The following is a 13,487-nucleotide window of genomic DNA, read 5'->3' as shown; positions in this document are numbered from 1 at the left end:
TGGTATTAATTATACAAAAGTACAATTCTAATTTATGAATTTATATAAATTAAATTTTAAAAACACTTTCCCATCCTTGTCTCTCCATTGCTACCAAAGCAAGGGCAGGGAATGGGAAAATCACATGGCTGCAGATGTAAATTTCTCAGAGAAGGAATAAGAGTATCAGCTATTAATCCAATAAAGCCCCATTCTCATTCACTTTTCCGTATTCCAATACTAGGTTGATGTATTGTTGAAAATGCAACCATGGCTTCAGGAACAGAAAAAAACAAGAAGACCCAACACATATCCTAAAGAAGATTCCTGAAGAGTGTTATCTTTAACTCCACAGAGACAAAACTGTGTTGAGTTATAATATAATTCTACAATAATAACTCTTGTAATTACTTGACTCAATTTATTAAAATGGAAAAGTCAGAATAAACATACGATAGAAGTCAAATGGCAAGACAACTCTCATGTTTAAATTCTTTAGGCAGAAGTAACAATAATATTAGCAAAGTTTTTTTTCTTTTTTTAAGTGGTTCACAAGGTCTAGCCTAAGGACGAGATCTAACCGAACTTTTATATGGTATGAAAAAAATAAAGATTTATTTAACAACTTTTCTGAGTTATTTAATAACTTTGTCTTTTCTTATGATTTTCTGTAACTTTTTTTAAGGCTGCTCTGTTACCTGAATGTTTAACGATTCATGGACAAGTAACAACTCCATGAATAATGCCAAAATTCTCAACTATGTGTAAAGAAATGCCTGGGTTATTGCTCCTCTAAAGAACTGTCTGTGCTTTTTACATAAACACATAGACAAAGTAGGTTTTATTTTGGCTGCGAGTATAGTTCTTAAACTGGGGGTTCATCACAAAATTCTCCAAGCAAAGGGATTTCAGAGAAGTGACTTAGCCACACCAGAAGAGAAAAATCTACTGAACAGGAAAGTAAGTAGGGCAGATAAAGAGATGTTTCTTGCATTTAAATATAAATAACATTTACTAAAATTTCACAAGTCTGAGCAGATTTACCAGCTATTCTGAAATTTTTAAACAAAAAAAGAGCATTTTCAGCTTTGAGACTAGGAAACAATCATTACATCTGAGCTCCCACAATAAAAGGGCCAGGTGCTGTGCTGGGTGGCTTGCATGTCCTATCTCCACTTAATCTAACATTCCTACAAGGCAGACACTGCTGTTTCCATTTTAGAGATGAGACAACCAAGTCACAGTGTTATGACATGACTCTTGGTATTCCATCCAACACATGTCTGACTCGAAGATCTAAAACAGTTGCTGCTACCCTCTGTGCAATGGCATCACCGAGAAATTACACCCAGAAATTACAACGAAGGAATTGTTTCATAAGCAGAGGATCGGCTCTGCAGTCAGAAGCTCCAGATTTTAATTATGCTTCCATTGATTGGTGGTTTCCTCCAAGTTAATGGAGAGGAAAATAGTGTTTAACCTCATAAAGTTGAGGTGAGAAGCACATTAAAAAGCCCGAGTAAAAGGGCTTTGCAGAAAGAACAACCGAGTGAGCACTGGTTGTTATCGCTAACTCCCTCTTCAGGCTTCGGCTAATACAGCCGGTGACCCGCAGATGAGCAGGGCTGTGGGCTCATATGAGTCCATCTGCAGGGCAGGGAGTCACTTCCACAAGGCCGAGCGGCACACAGCTTGGAGCCTGAGAGAGTGGAACGTGATGGTGAGGTGTGGAGGGGCCTGTCTCTGCTCAGTCCACCTTCTCCTGCACTAAATAAACAAATTGTTGTGGGCCAATTCTGTGCCCAGGTACAAACACCGTTTGCTCAGCCAGCTGCTGGTCCCTGGCACTCAGCCATTTGGGAACCTCTAGGAGCCCCGCTGCCTGCAACAAGATCACTCCCATCCTGAGGGAAAGAAAATTTAAAACAAAACCAAATGATCAGGGGCCTAACAAGAGCCTCATCCTTTTTCATCAATTTTCCTTATTCTCTCCCTCTCCACCCACCTCTCTCACCCACACACATGCACACACATGCTGGTGTGAAGGGTTTTCCATGGTACACAATGGGTGTCCATATTAGATTAAGCACTTTTATCCTCATTAGGAAACTTGATAGCAATCTACTTTGGGATAGAATTTTAAACACTGATAACTCAGCACGGTGACTTTAAGAGCAGAAAGGGTTCATCTGAGTAGAGGTGAAGGAAGGTTGAAGACCCCAGGCAGAAAACAATAATCAACAGATTTGACTACACAAAATTTTTAAACTTTTACATCACTAAAAACAAAAAAATTTTTATCAGAAAAATTAGGGTAGAAAACTAGGTGAAAATATTTGCAATAACTACCAGAAAGGGTTAATAAGTGAAATACATAGAGTTCATGACAAATGAGAATACTACTAATTCCCAATAGATAAAATGGGGAAAGTATATGAACAGTTAAACCAGAAATAGAGCCAACAGTTATATACATGGTTGACCTCATAAATATCAAATAAATAAAAAAGAAAAACAAAATGTCTTTTCTCCTAGAAAGTTAACAAACATTATTAAAATGAGAATATCACTCTGCTATTTTTTGGTAACTGATATCAACACGGACCAAGACATCCATGCATGGTGACCCACACCCTTTGATGCTGCTTCTTGTCATCTCTTGTAAAGATGGGATGAGTCTGAAAGGGAGAAAATGCTGACTGCCGAAAGATGCTCAGCAAACACTGAAAACAGGCTGTGTGTGCTGTGATAGGGTTAAATAAACCATGAAACACCAAGATGGAAGACATTAGAGTCCTTAGAAATAATATTTAGAGGTGCTGTAGTCGAGTGAGGACACGTAAATAAAACAACATTAAGAGGAATTCCTTGGCGGTCCAGTGATTAGAACTCGGTGCTTTCACTGCCGTGGGCTCAGGGTTCATTTCCTGGTCGGGGAACTAAGAACCCATAAGCTGAGCAGTACAATGGAAAAAAATTTTTTAATAAAATTAAATAAACAAGGCGATGGCACCCCACTCCAGTACTCTTGCCTGGAAAATCCCATGGACGGAGGAGCCTGGTAGGCTGCAGTCCATGGGGTCACGAAGAGTCGGACATGACTTAGCGGCTTCACTTTCACTTTTCACTTTCATGCATTGGAGAAGGAAATGGCAACCCACTCCAGTGTTCTTGCCTGGAGAATCCCAGGGACGGGGGAGCCTGGTGGGCTGCCATCTATGGGGTCGCATAGAGTCGGACACGACTGAAGCGACTTAGCAGCAGCAGCAGCAAACAAATAAAACAATGTAAGTAAAAACAGGACACAAAAATACACATTCAGAATACTTCAAATATGAAAAAATATATATGAATGGAAAAAAAGGAAGGAAACACAGCAACAGTAGTTGTATTTTCGTGCGCCAGAATACTGAGGACTATTTTTTTTAACTGTATCATCTTTATGTTTTTTTCCATATCATCCAAATCTTCTAGAAGGTGCATATATTATTTTTGTAACTATAAAAATATTAAATAATAGTCTCAACTTCAAGTTAAAAAAAAAAAAACAATAGATAGAAATCCAACAGTTCTTCAAGCTACTCCTACAAATGCCAAAACTGTGCAGCAAGCAGGTAAGGCAGTAAACGGAGAAAGCGGCTTCATTTTAAACTTAGGGTTATGAAAACAATAGGCTTCTTGATGTGAAAACAAAAACTTCTCATGTCCCACTTATCAAAACATAGTTTGGAAATTCACTAATCAAAACATTTTCCATCAGAGGATTTAAACTCACACACCAAAATTATCTCTAGTTAAGCAAGCAGGAAGTTTACCAGGAACCCCCTAAAAATTAATAATTGTTTTTACAGCTTTGATAAATCCATGCCAGCTCATGTTAGTACACAGTGTAGCAGACACAATCTCCAGTGAATCTGTCACTTCTAAACAGGAAAGCGTGAAATCCTTAGCATAACGCAAGAATCACAGCTGTTCTGAAGTGAGGCGTTTTAGGGTTTGCCCCCCACCCACAAACACTGGTTTCTCAGTCTTTGAGATGGTTTTCTTAGAGTGACAGTTAACTATGCCAAACTCATCGCATTCATTATCTTGTTTCATCTTCAGGAACCTGCAAGGAAGGGTCTCTCATCCTCGGCCCTACTGACATTTGGGGCCGGGTATTTCTCTGTTGCTGATGTGGGGAGAAGCGCCCGTGAATTGCAGGGATGTTCAGCATCATCTCTGGATTTTACTTACTAAAAGCCAATCTTGCCTCCACCCGCAGCTGTAACACAAGAAGTGTTTTCTGACATTGCCAAATGAGTCCTACAGGCCCAAATCACCCCAGTTTAAAACCACTGCTACAAAATACTATTATTGACCCCATTTTACAAATGAAGAAACTGAGACACAGCCATAGGTCCATCTTGAGACACAGCCATAGGTCCATCTAAATCCACAGCCCAAGATCAAAACCCTATCCTGTCTTTGTGCACAGTAGGAGGTCTATCTTAGAGTATAAGATACTACTCAAGTCTCCTCGGCATTCCCATGGAGGCTTGTCTAGGCCTCAATGCGCACTAGCCAAAAAAATCATTACTCTCATCACTAAAACATTTACTGATTCCTGATTGGGTAGTAGGGCCTGGCAACAAAGGCAGAGTCATGGCCTTCAACAAGTATATAATCTATTTGAAGAAATAAGATATAACTAGAGCTCAGCCATTTGCAGCACCAGTTTTGGAGGAAACTCTGTTTCCTCATCAGTAAGAGGAAGATAATGCTAATGCCACACTCTATAATTAACTGAGATGACATAAGCAAAGTTCCTATCACAAAGCACAAGTTCAAAAAACAACTAGATAACCAAACACATAGTAACATATAGGCACAAGCACTGCAAGAATCACGGCTTCTCAAAATCACTGGGCTGGGAGGAACCTTCACAAACGACTTCAACTCCCTGTCCACTTAGTGCTGAGTCACTTCAGTTGTGTCTGACTCTTTGTGACCCTATGGACTGTAGTCCACCAGCTCCTCTGTCCATGGGTTTCTCCAGGCAAGAATACTGGAGTGGGTTGCCATTACCTTTAGCATTTAAAATTCTACAGATTTTATTACCTGCTTCCACCAAGAGTTTGGAGGCTGAGCTCAGACTGAGGCTCTCAGCAAGGGTCTCCTGATGAACTGCTTTAAGGGGCGCTAGAGGAAAGATGAGGGTTTAAGCAGGGACAAACAGTAGGAAAAGTAGAAGAGCTGAGCAGCCTTAAGGCATTGCCAGGGGGGCAGAGCCTGGGTGTGAGCACAGGAGAGAAGCTTAGAGAAAGAATCGAGATCAGATGAGGTCACAAGTGACACAGTGGTGACACTGATCAGGTGAGACCTGGGAAGTATTTCTCCTAAAAAAAGCAATCAAGAGCTAAAATACAAAGCAAAAAAGAAAATAAGGGCTGCTACAAAGCATACACCCAACTTACACTATGAGGTTGGAGAACTTAATTTCTCAAGTTAAAGTATCAGCATTCTAATTCCTTCACAGCATTCCTTCAGGACAGCAGGCAAATGCATGCTCTAGATCCATGAAAGTGAAGGCTTTGCCAGAATAAAGAGTCAGTCTTGGGACTTCTCTGGTGGCCCGGTGGTTAAGAATCCTCCTTGCAATGCAGGATGTGGGTTCAGTTCTTGGGGTAACTAAGCCTGTGCAGCATAACTACAGAGTCTGCGCCCTCTGGAACCCACGCTCCATGACTAGAGAGTCCATGAGCCACAATGAAGGTCCCACGTGCCTCAACTGAGACCCAACACGGCCAAATAAATAAATATTTTTTTAAAAAGTCAATCTCCCTCCTCAAGTCCACAGGTGGTCCTCCTGTTTGAAAACTGGAGCCCAGAGCAGCCAGATCTTCTCTTTGTTAAATGTAAATTTCCATTGGTGAAGTCACCAAAAAAATTAAGTACTGGCGCAAATTTCTTAAAATACTGTGTATTTCAAACCATACCTGTCTGCAGGCAGTCTCCATCCCAGATCCACGAGTCTGAGAATTCTGCTGTAAGGCTGAGCCCACAGGAGATCAGAAAAAGGACCAGGCAGGCCTTGTACCAAAGGTTTATTTGGAAGATCTGTCTAGCCACAAGGTGCAGAATATAGGGAAGAGACTAATTGCACGGTCTGTATCAGAGATGATGAGGATGTAAACTAAAGGATTGGCAGAAGGAAAAGTCATTCAGAAAACACTTGAAAGGCAAAAATGACAGGGCTGATGGCCAGGAGAAGGGTCTCTAGGTCACTCCACACAAACCTGACCCATTGTAAACTGTGATAATGAAGCTGAGACCTCAAGATCAGAGGGTAGCTCGAGTTTAAAAGTGAGTTCTTTAACTTCCCAGAACCAGGGCAGTCTTCATGAACTTGTAACCTGTAGTCACATACAGAACCCCATGCTCAGAAAGACCCCATATCTGGCTTAACACTCTGCTGTCATCATCAAGATTCCTAATAATTTACTTTGAATTTTTTTTCATAAATGAGGTCGAAATTCCTCATAATTTAAACTTGTGTTCTATAAACAAGGTCAGATGGCACAATGGAGCGTGCACGTAAGCAGAGGAGATCTGTTTAATAAGAGTGGCCACCATTCCTTGCCGCCCTATTCATACAGTGTTTGCAATGCCCCATAAGCACAGAACTTTGGCAGGCTCACGATGCATCGAGTTCAGCAGGACTCAAAGCGAGTTCAAGGTAAATGTGCTACAAACAACTGAGCGAGCAGGTGGGTGGGTGCTGACAGCCACAAGAGGCCATGCTTTCCTTTCCATCCAGAATCCGCTGTACATGCAGAAACAAGGCAGCGTGTTTCCAAGAAACAAAAACAACCAAACACTCCTTTCATATCCTCTCTTACTCCTGTCACTCCCCTGTATCAACCAACCACTTGAGCTGACAATGACAGCACAGGAGAAGGAAAGACAGAGCAACTCCATGGTTCTTTTTCCTTTCAGTCTTTCCTTCCATAAGCCAAGACTAATAGACTGTGCAAATTGAGATGTGAAATAACGGTAGCCAGGTTTGTGCAGGGTTTCCTCTGTTCTGATAAAAAGAATATACAAATGCATTTACAAACCACGAAACACTAAGAAACGTGATATCAGTAATTCTGCGTGTTGTTAAATGCTCTTATATTTGCATTTCACACTGGCATTGCATAATAGAAAGATGAACAATGAAATTCACGCTGATGATTTTTATTTTCACTTCACTCAGAATAACATTAAAGCAAATAAACACCATGACAAGTAAAGAGAGACGACGGAAGAAAAAGAAAAGCTTTTCCTGTTAGTACCTTTTACAGCACTTTTTCCTGCTTTTTGACCAAGAGGGTCACACATTTTCATCATACACTGGGCTCCACAAGTATGTAGCTGGCCCCACTGAGAATCACTGAACTCAAGAACATTATGCCCAGATCTAAGTATGCTGCCCACACTTGGATACATTTATACTGACATCAGTCAAAGCAACCCCGCAAAGGACCCACCTATGGGCTGATGGGAGTGGTGCTGAGTTTTAGTCCCACACTCTTAACTATTAGATTGCTTCAATCCTTTTCTTATATCACTCACATCATTGCAACAACAAATCTGCTGAAACAATGCAACCCAATGTCTTTCAGCCAAAGATCTTTCTGAGTTCCTCTCATGACCTCTTGTGTTCGGTTTACACGTTAGTTACATTCTAAAGGCAACCACCATTGGCATCCTCATCTTTCCTATGTCATCTCTAACTTCAACACTCTGGGGAAGAGTCCCGGGATGGGCGGGCTAGGCAGACCCCTCTCTCCCTCTTCGAGGATGCACAGAGCCAGTTAAACCAGAGTATGTAATGATGTGGAAGTCTCTCTGCTGGACACCTCCCTCTTTCAGAGTACTCCCTGGTGCTCTGTGGTTCAGTGTTAACCAAACCCAGCCTGTGGTTCCAGACCCAGGCTGTTTCCCTGTCACTCAGAGCTCTCGGATTTCCCCTGGGAAGTTGTTCTGCAAACCATTCAGTCTGGTGTCTAAAAATTCCTCCTTCACATACAGTCAGGTATCCCTTTGTCTCATTTCATTCCCCTTTTCTTTTTTTGTGCCACTACTTTCCACTTCAATAAATTAATTTCCTGCCTGGAGATACATCCTGGCAAATGTGTCAGCTTGCATTGTTTAGATGAGAGACTTCTGTCATTCTTTCAAATGTTTCCTCTGTCTCAATAATCCTGAGAGCTCTGGGGAGCCTGAGTTACTTGTCTATGAATTTCCTCTCACTGCCTCCTATTAGACTGAGGGGGAAAAAAAAAGGCAGACTGCCTGGGGTGAACTCACTCAGCTCTTATCTCTTCCAATCACATTTCTTTCCTCAATTTCCCGCATCCTTTCTTTCATTCTATCTGAATAAGCATTCTTACGGATTTCAAAGCTAACCCGCATTCTCCACCTAATTTCAGTCTATCCCTTTCCTTCCCCCTTCTTGTTTGCTGCTTTCATATTACCCTTTCTGCCTGGACCATCATCAAACCCATACTGTCAGAGCACATCTCTCCCTGTTCAATTCCTTGAAAGGCTGGGCTAACAGGACAGCCTCGGGTTCATTATCTCCCATGTCTTCCTCAATCTTCTGTCCTCTGGATTCCATGGCTACTGTGCTGAAACTGCTCTCCTAGCCCACAGATGACCTGGCAGCTGGACTCGGGGCCATTTCTCAGGCTCGTCCTGTAAGAGGTCTGCAGCACTGGATGGTGGGGATGGTCCACTTGTGTTGGGCGTGCTTCATTCCCTTGCCACCGGCAACCTCTTCCCTTCCAACCTCCCTGGTTATTCTTGCTCTATCACCTTTAATAACTTCTTTTCTTTGGCCTGACTATGTCTACATGTCAAGAGTTCCCTGTGGGTTGTGTACTTTCTTCTCTTTTTATTCTACATTCTCTTCTTCAGCAAGTTCACCTACTCTTGCTCTTTAGGTAGCAACCCTACAGAGATGGTCTATCACTCAAGGGTTTTGCCTACACTCCAAACCTAAATGTCTTAATTGGTGCTTAACATCATGATGTGAATAGCGTGAATAACTAACAATTCTTAGCAGCTTTTAACATGTCAAGTATAGAACTAAGCCAGAGGCAGTAATATGAAGTGGTTGAGGCTACTGACCCTGGAGACTGTATCTACCTGCATTTAAATCCCTGTCCAACACACATTCTGTGTGACCTTGGGAAACTCAATTAGCCTCTCTGTGCCTCGGATTTCTCATTTGTAAGAATAAGAACAGTACCTTTTCTTAGGGATGATGTAGGGATTAAATCTAAGTTGAAATATGTCAGACAGTTAGAATAGTGCTTAGTACACACTGAGTAGGCATTAGCTATTATTAATACTGTTGTTGTTATTCTCCTAAAAACCTAATGAAACAGGTTCTATGATTTAACCCATTCAGACAATGAGAAAATGAAGGTAAGTTATCATGGGTCCAGATGAATTGCAAACTCTAGATGTTTAAATCTTCTTTTTCAGATGCTTAAATCTTAATTCATCATATTTCCTATTTAAATTCAACTTTTGCTGTGTGCCCTTCTTGTTCTATCTGTCCTCACTCTGTTCACCACATATACCCCTCCTAACATTCAACATATTATTTCAAGAGTCATTTTTATAAAATAGTAATAGTTCTTAGATCCCTCCCTACCTTACAAAAAAACCCACAACTCATTTTAAAGCATAGTCTTGTCACTTTTTAAATCCGTCTAAGATCTGGCTTTAGAATATCTTACCTCTATTAACAATACTGATCTTCCTATCTTTCTCTAAAACTATATTCTATGCTTTGTTCCAAACCCAAGGATGTTCGTGTCCCCCTCAATGTCTCAACATTTCCTACTCATCCCATTCAAATCCCACCTTCTCTAGTAGGACCCCTCTAAACCCAATCCTTTACTAACTCATAGCACCATCTTCTACCACTTACCTCCAAGAAGCCCCACAAACTGATTCTTTAAACTTTAATACTCTTTATATTTCAAGAGTAATCCATGAGGCTGTAAAATAGACATAAAAAAATTAAAGGCCCCTCATCTTTCCCATCATCTTCATCCTATCCCCCACAAATCACTCCATTTAGCAACTTTTTCCTGCACTGACAAATATAACTTTTATATGCATGTTTGGTGACTTTTTTCCTTAAAATACATATAATAAACGTTTAAATCCATATATTTTCCTCCAACTTTCTAACAGCTAAGTAGCTTTCTAAATCTGTTTTTCATTATGATTATGTGTAAGGAAGATCATTCCATTTCTTCCCCTATCTTCTCTATATGAATATCCTTAAGGGTAAAGACCATGTTTTATTTGCCCTTATATCTCCAAGATGACCTTGTACCAAGGCCAAGAACTGTTTATCAAAATAGTAATAATATGTCATTAATCCAGTGTTCACTGTATGCCAGGAAAACCACTGTTAATGTTTCACATATATTATCATATGTAATTCTCATAACCCACCCAATTATTCCCATTTCACAGAAGACAATAATCACATAGTTAAGGACAGAAGAGTCTAATTTACATTTCTCTGACTCTGGAGCACATCCACTTCATCTCTTTGGTTATAGGTAATAAAACTGTCATAAGAACATCTTTTGCTTTTTCAACCAAAGTTGGGAGAACATAAGAGTTCCGAGTATTCCAGTGTAGGCAGATGGGGCTGAAGATAAATAGATGGGCCTTGGAATGAATGGTAAGTAGATGGAGGCAAGTGGCTGCAGCCATAAAGCTAACCCACCATTCAGTTGTTCAAACCATGTTTACTGAGAACCTACTAAAAGGTAAATTACTTACCTCCCCTTCTTCAGGCTACTCACTATGGTATTCTTTAGTAATAGCTGCCATCATTTATTAAAAATTTATGGACCAAATGTATCATTCTTATTTCTATTAACATTTTCTAATACTGACAAACTTCCCTGGTGGCTTAGACAGTAAAGCGTCTGCCTACAATGCAGGAGACCCAGGTTCGATCCCTGGGTCGGGAAGATCCTCTGGAGAAGGAAATGGCAACCCACTCCAGTACTCTTGCCTGGAAAATCCCATGGACGGAGGAGCCTGTCCATGGGGTTGCAAAGAGTCAGACACAACTGAGCGACTTCACTTCAATACTGACAAAAATTCCATAAGACAAACACCAGTACCACCATTCACAGATAAGAAAATGGAGACCCAAAACCATTAAATTTTTTGTCAAGATTAGTCTGTAATGAATAGCAAAGCCAAGATTCAAATTGAGAGTATGCAGGGTTCCAAAGTCCAACCCATTTTTTAATCATCCAGGATGATGCCTTTTAATTCTGAGCGAAAAGAACTATGACTTCTTTAAAATTTACTCAGTCAGGATCCCATCTGGCTTCAAGTAACAGACCCAATTTCTGTGGTTGAATCAAATGAAGATTTATTTTTCTCAAAATAAATCAAGAGGTGGGCAGACCAAGTCTGGTACAGCGTTCCAGAAGGCCATCATCAGCTTCCCAGCCCACTTACCCCTCAAGCTTCTTGAATTTGGTCACAAGACAGCTTCTGCGATTAGAAAACAGCATCCATTATCCTGGAAGAGAGATCGAGAAGCACAAAGAGCAATAGCCTAACAGGCAAGAGAGTCTGTGGGAGAGCCCCTCCCAGCTACCTGCATCTTATTGGCCAGGACGATGTCACTTAGACACCGCCCAGCTGCAAGGGATTCTGGGAAATCAAGTTTTGGGGGGGTGGTGTGTGTGTGTGTGTGTGTGTGTGTGTGTGTGTTGTTTTGTTTTTAACTGACCACCAGTAAAAAGTGGGAAGGATGGAAACGATTGCACACCTAGCTGTGTCTGCTCCAGAGGGTAATGTAGAGTGCAAGCCATCCTAGAGAATCAAGGTACCTTGAGAAGAAAGCAATAAAAGAACTTTAAGTCTATGTTTAAAAGCCCTCTTGGTTGGGCAAAGTCACCCACTGATGGGGGTGGAGGTCGGAAGAAAGTTTTACAGACGCATCCAAGCAGCTGATCCAGAGGAAAAACACTGAGACCCAGGTGACTTCACACAAACTGTTCTGGCCGACTCACAGGTTCAATCAGTGTTTCCTGTGAGTCCTCACTGTTTCCCTTCCTCCCACTCACTCGCTGTCCAGTTACTTTAGATGAGAGCTTACAGGCTCCTCTGACTCTTCCATCATTCATAATAAAACGTAGAGTGTGTTCAAATTTCAGTTCAAGCAAAATAAAATCCTCGACCATGTGTTGTTATGAGAAGCATTATCTTTACAAAAAGATATGGGTTCCAGGGATATTATTTATGCAACCACAGCCACACTCTCAAGTTATTGTATTAAGAAAGTAGGCCATAGAGCTTTACATTTTCTTTCTAAGTTCAAACTTTTCTCATAAAAACCTCATACAATTCTATGATGAGAAGATTATATTTGTGAAAAGATATATATGGACAGAGGGTGACAGAAAGCCAGCAAAAGGACTTCTGTGAGCTATATCCTAGGCTCACAGGAAATACAAGATGACATGAAACCATATTCAATAATACAGTTCAGAGTAACATGCATGCAAAGGAAACGGTAAGAGTTCCCAATGGGCCTACCTACTTCTTCCCAAGAACTACCTTGTGTGCCTAAAGAATTTGGCCACTTACTTATGAATGGACTTGTCACTGAAAACAGCATTTTTAGTCTCTCTCTCTCATAGGTAAAATTAAGTTTTCCTTTGCTACCCCACACGCAACACTAGGAATCAGCGTATCGGCTCTCAAACTCGCATTTGTTTTTCTGTCAAATGCTTAATTTCTCTAAGTTAAAGGAGAGGTGAAAAGACCTCGCCTTACTCTGGAGTTCAAAGGATGTCCACAAAATCTACAGCCAGTCCCCAAAGTTATGGTATTTGATCTTCTTCCTTCATGGTCCATGTCAGTGAAACGAGTCTTAACCAGAATGACTGATATTCAGTGCAATCTGAGTTCGCACAATTCCTTCGGTCATGGGCATTTTTAGGTGCACCACCACACGGAAACCGCCACCTGATGTTTCTATTCTGAACTCCTTACGTTTGCCAAGAAAAACAAGGATGTGAATGTGGGCCAGTCAAACTGTGAGTCACACCAAGTTCCAGGAAGACACGCAACCAAAGTTCAGTCACAAACTAAGACAACACACCCACCTGGATCCCTCAGAGTCCAAACCCACATTTCAGAAATAGAAGCTCTCCAAAGAGAAGTGGTAGAGGTTTCACTCAAACCCTCTTCTTCTTCAAAAGCTGCCTAATGAGTGTGTAAACTTAAAACTCCTGGAAGGGCCCACTGTTTCATCTAAAATCCAGTTGTTTGGTGTCTTAAATCCTTAAACATGGGGCAAAGTATTGATGTAAAAGAAACCCTCACCACTTGGCTTTTTGAAACAGCAATCAGTGCCAAACGGGCATCAATAATTACTGTTTAAATAAAGAGTGTAAAAAATAGAAAAGTCTTTGTAT

General features: G+C 40.9%; 1 protein-coding gene across 11 annotated transcripts in view; it reads right to left on the bottom strand.

Moving 5' to 3' along the window:
- The window catches only part of PPFIBP1 (PPFIA binding protein 1), a 205,769-nt gene that overhangs the window by 187,936 nt on the left and 4,346 nt on the right, over nucleotides 1–13,487 (bottom strand). For 2 of the 11 annotated variants that reach the window (XM_055572634.1, XM_055572615.1), the window contains exon 2: nucleotides 11,518–11,581. The exons of 8 other annotated variants lie outside the window; for them this stretch is intronic. The gene's annotated coding sequence lies outside the window, so the exon portion shown is untranslated. The remainder of the gene's footprint in view (nucleotides 1–11,517; nucleotides 11,582–13,487) is intronic. One more of the 11 variants, XM_055572620.1, reaches the window with a different exon arrangement.

This window comes from Bubalus kerabau, chromosome 1 (assembly GCF_029407905.1).
Source record: "Bubalus kerabau isolate K-KA32 ecotype Philippines breed swamp buffalo chromosome 1, PCC_UOA_SB_1v2, whole genome shotgun sequence".
NCBI lineage: Eukaryota > Metazoa > Chordata > Mammalia > Artiodactyla > Bovidae > Bubalus > Bubalus kerabau.
This window is presented reverse-complemented; position numbering and strand designations above follow the sequence as displayed.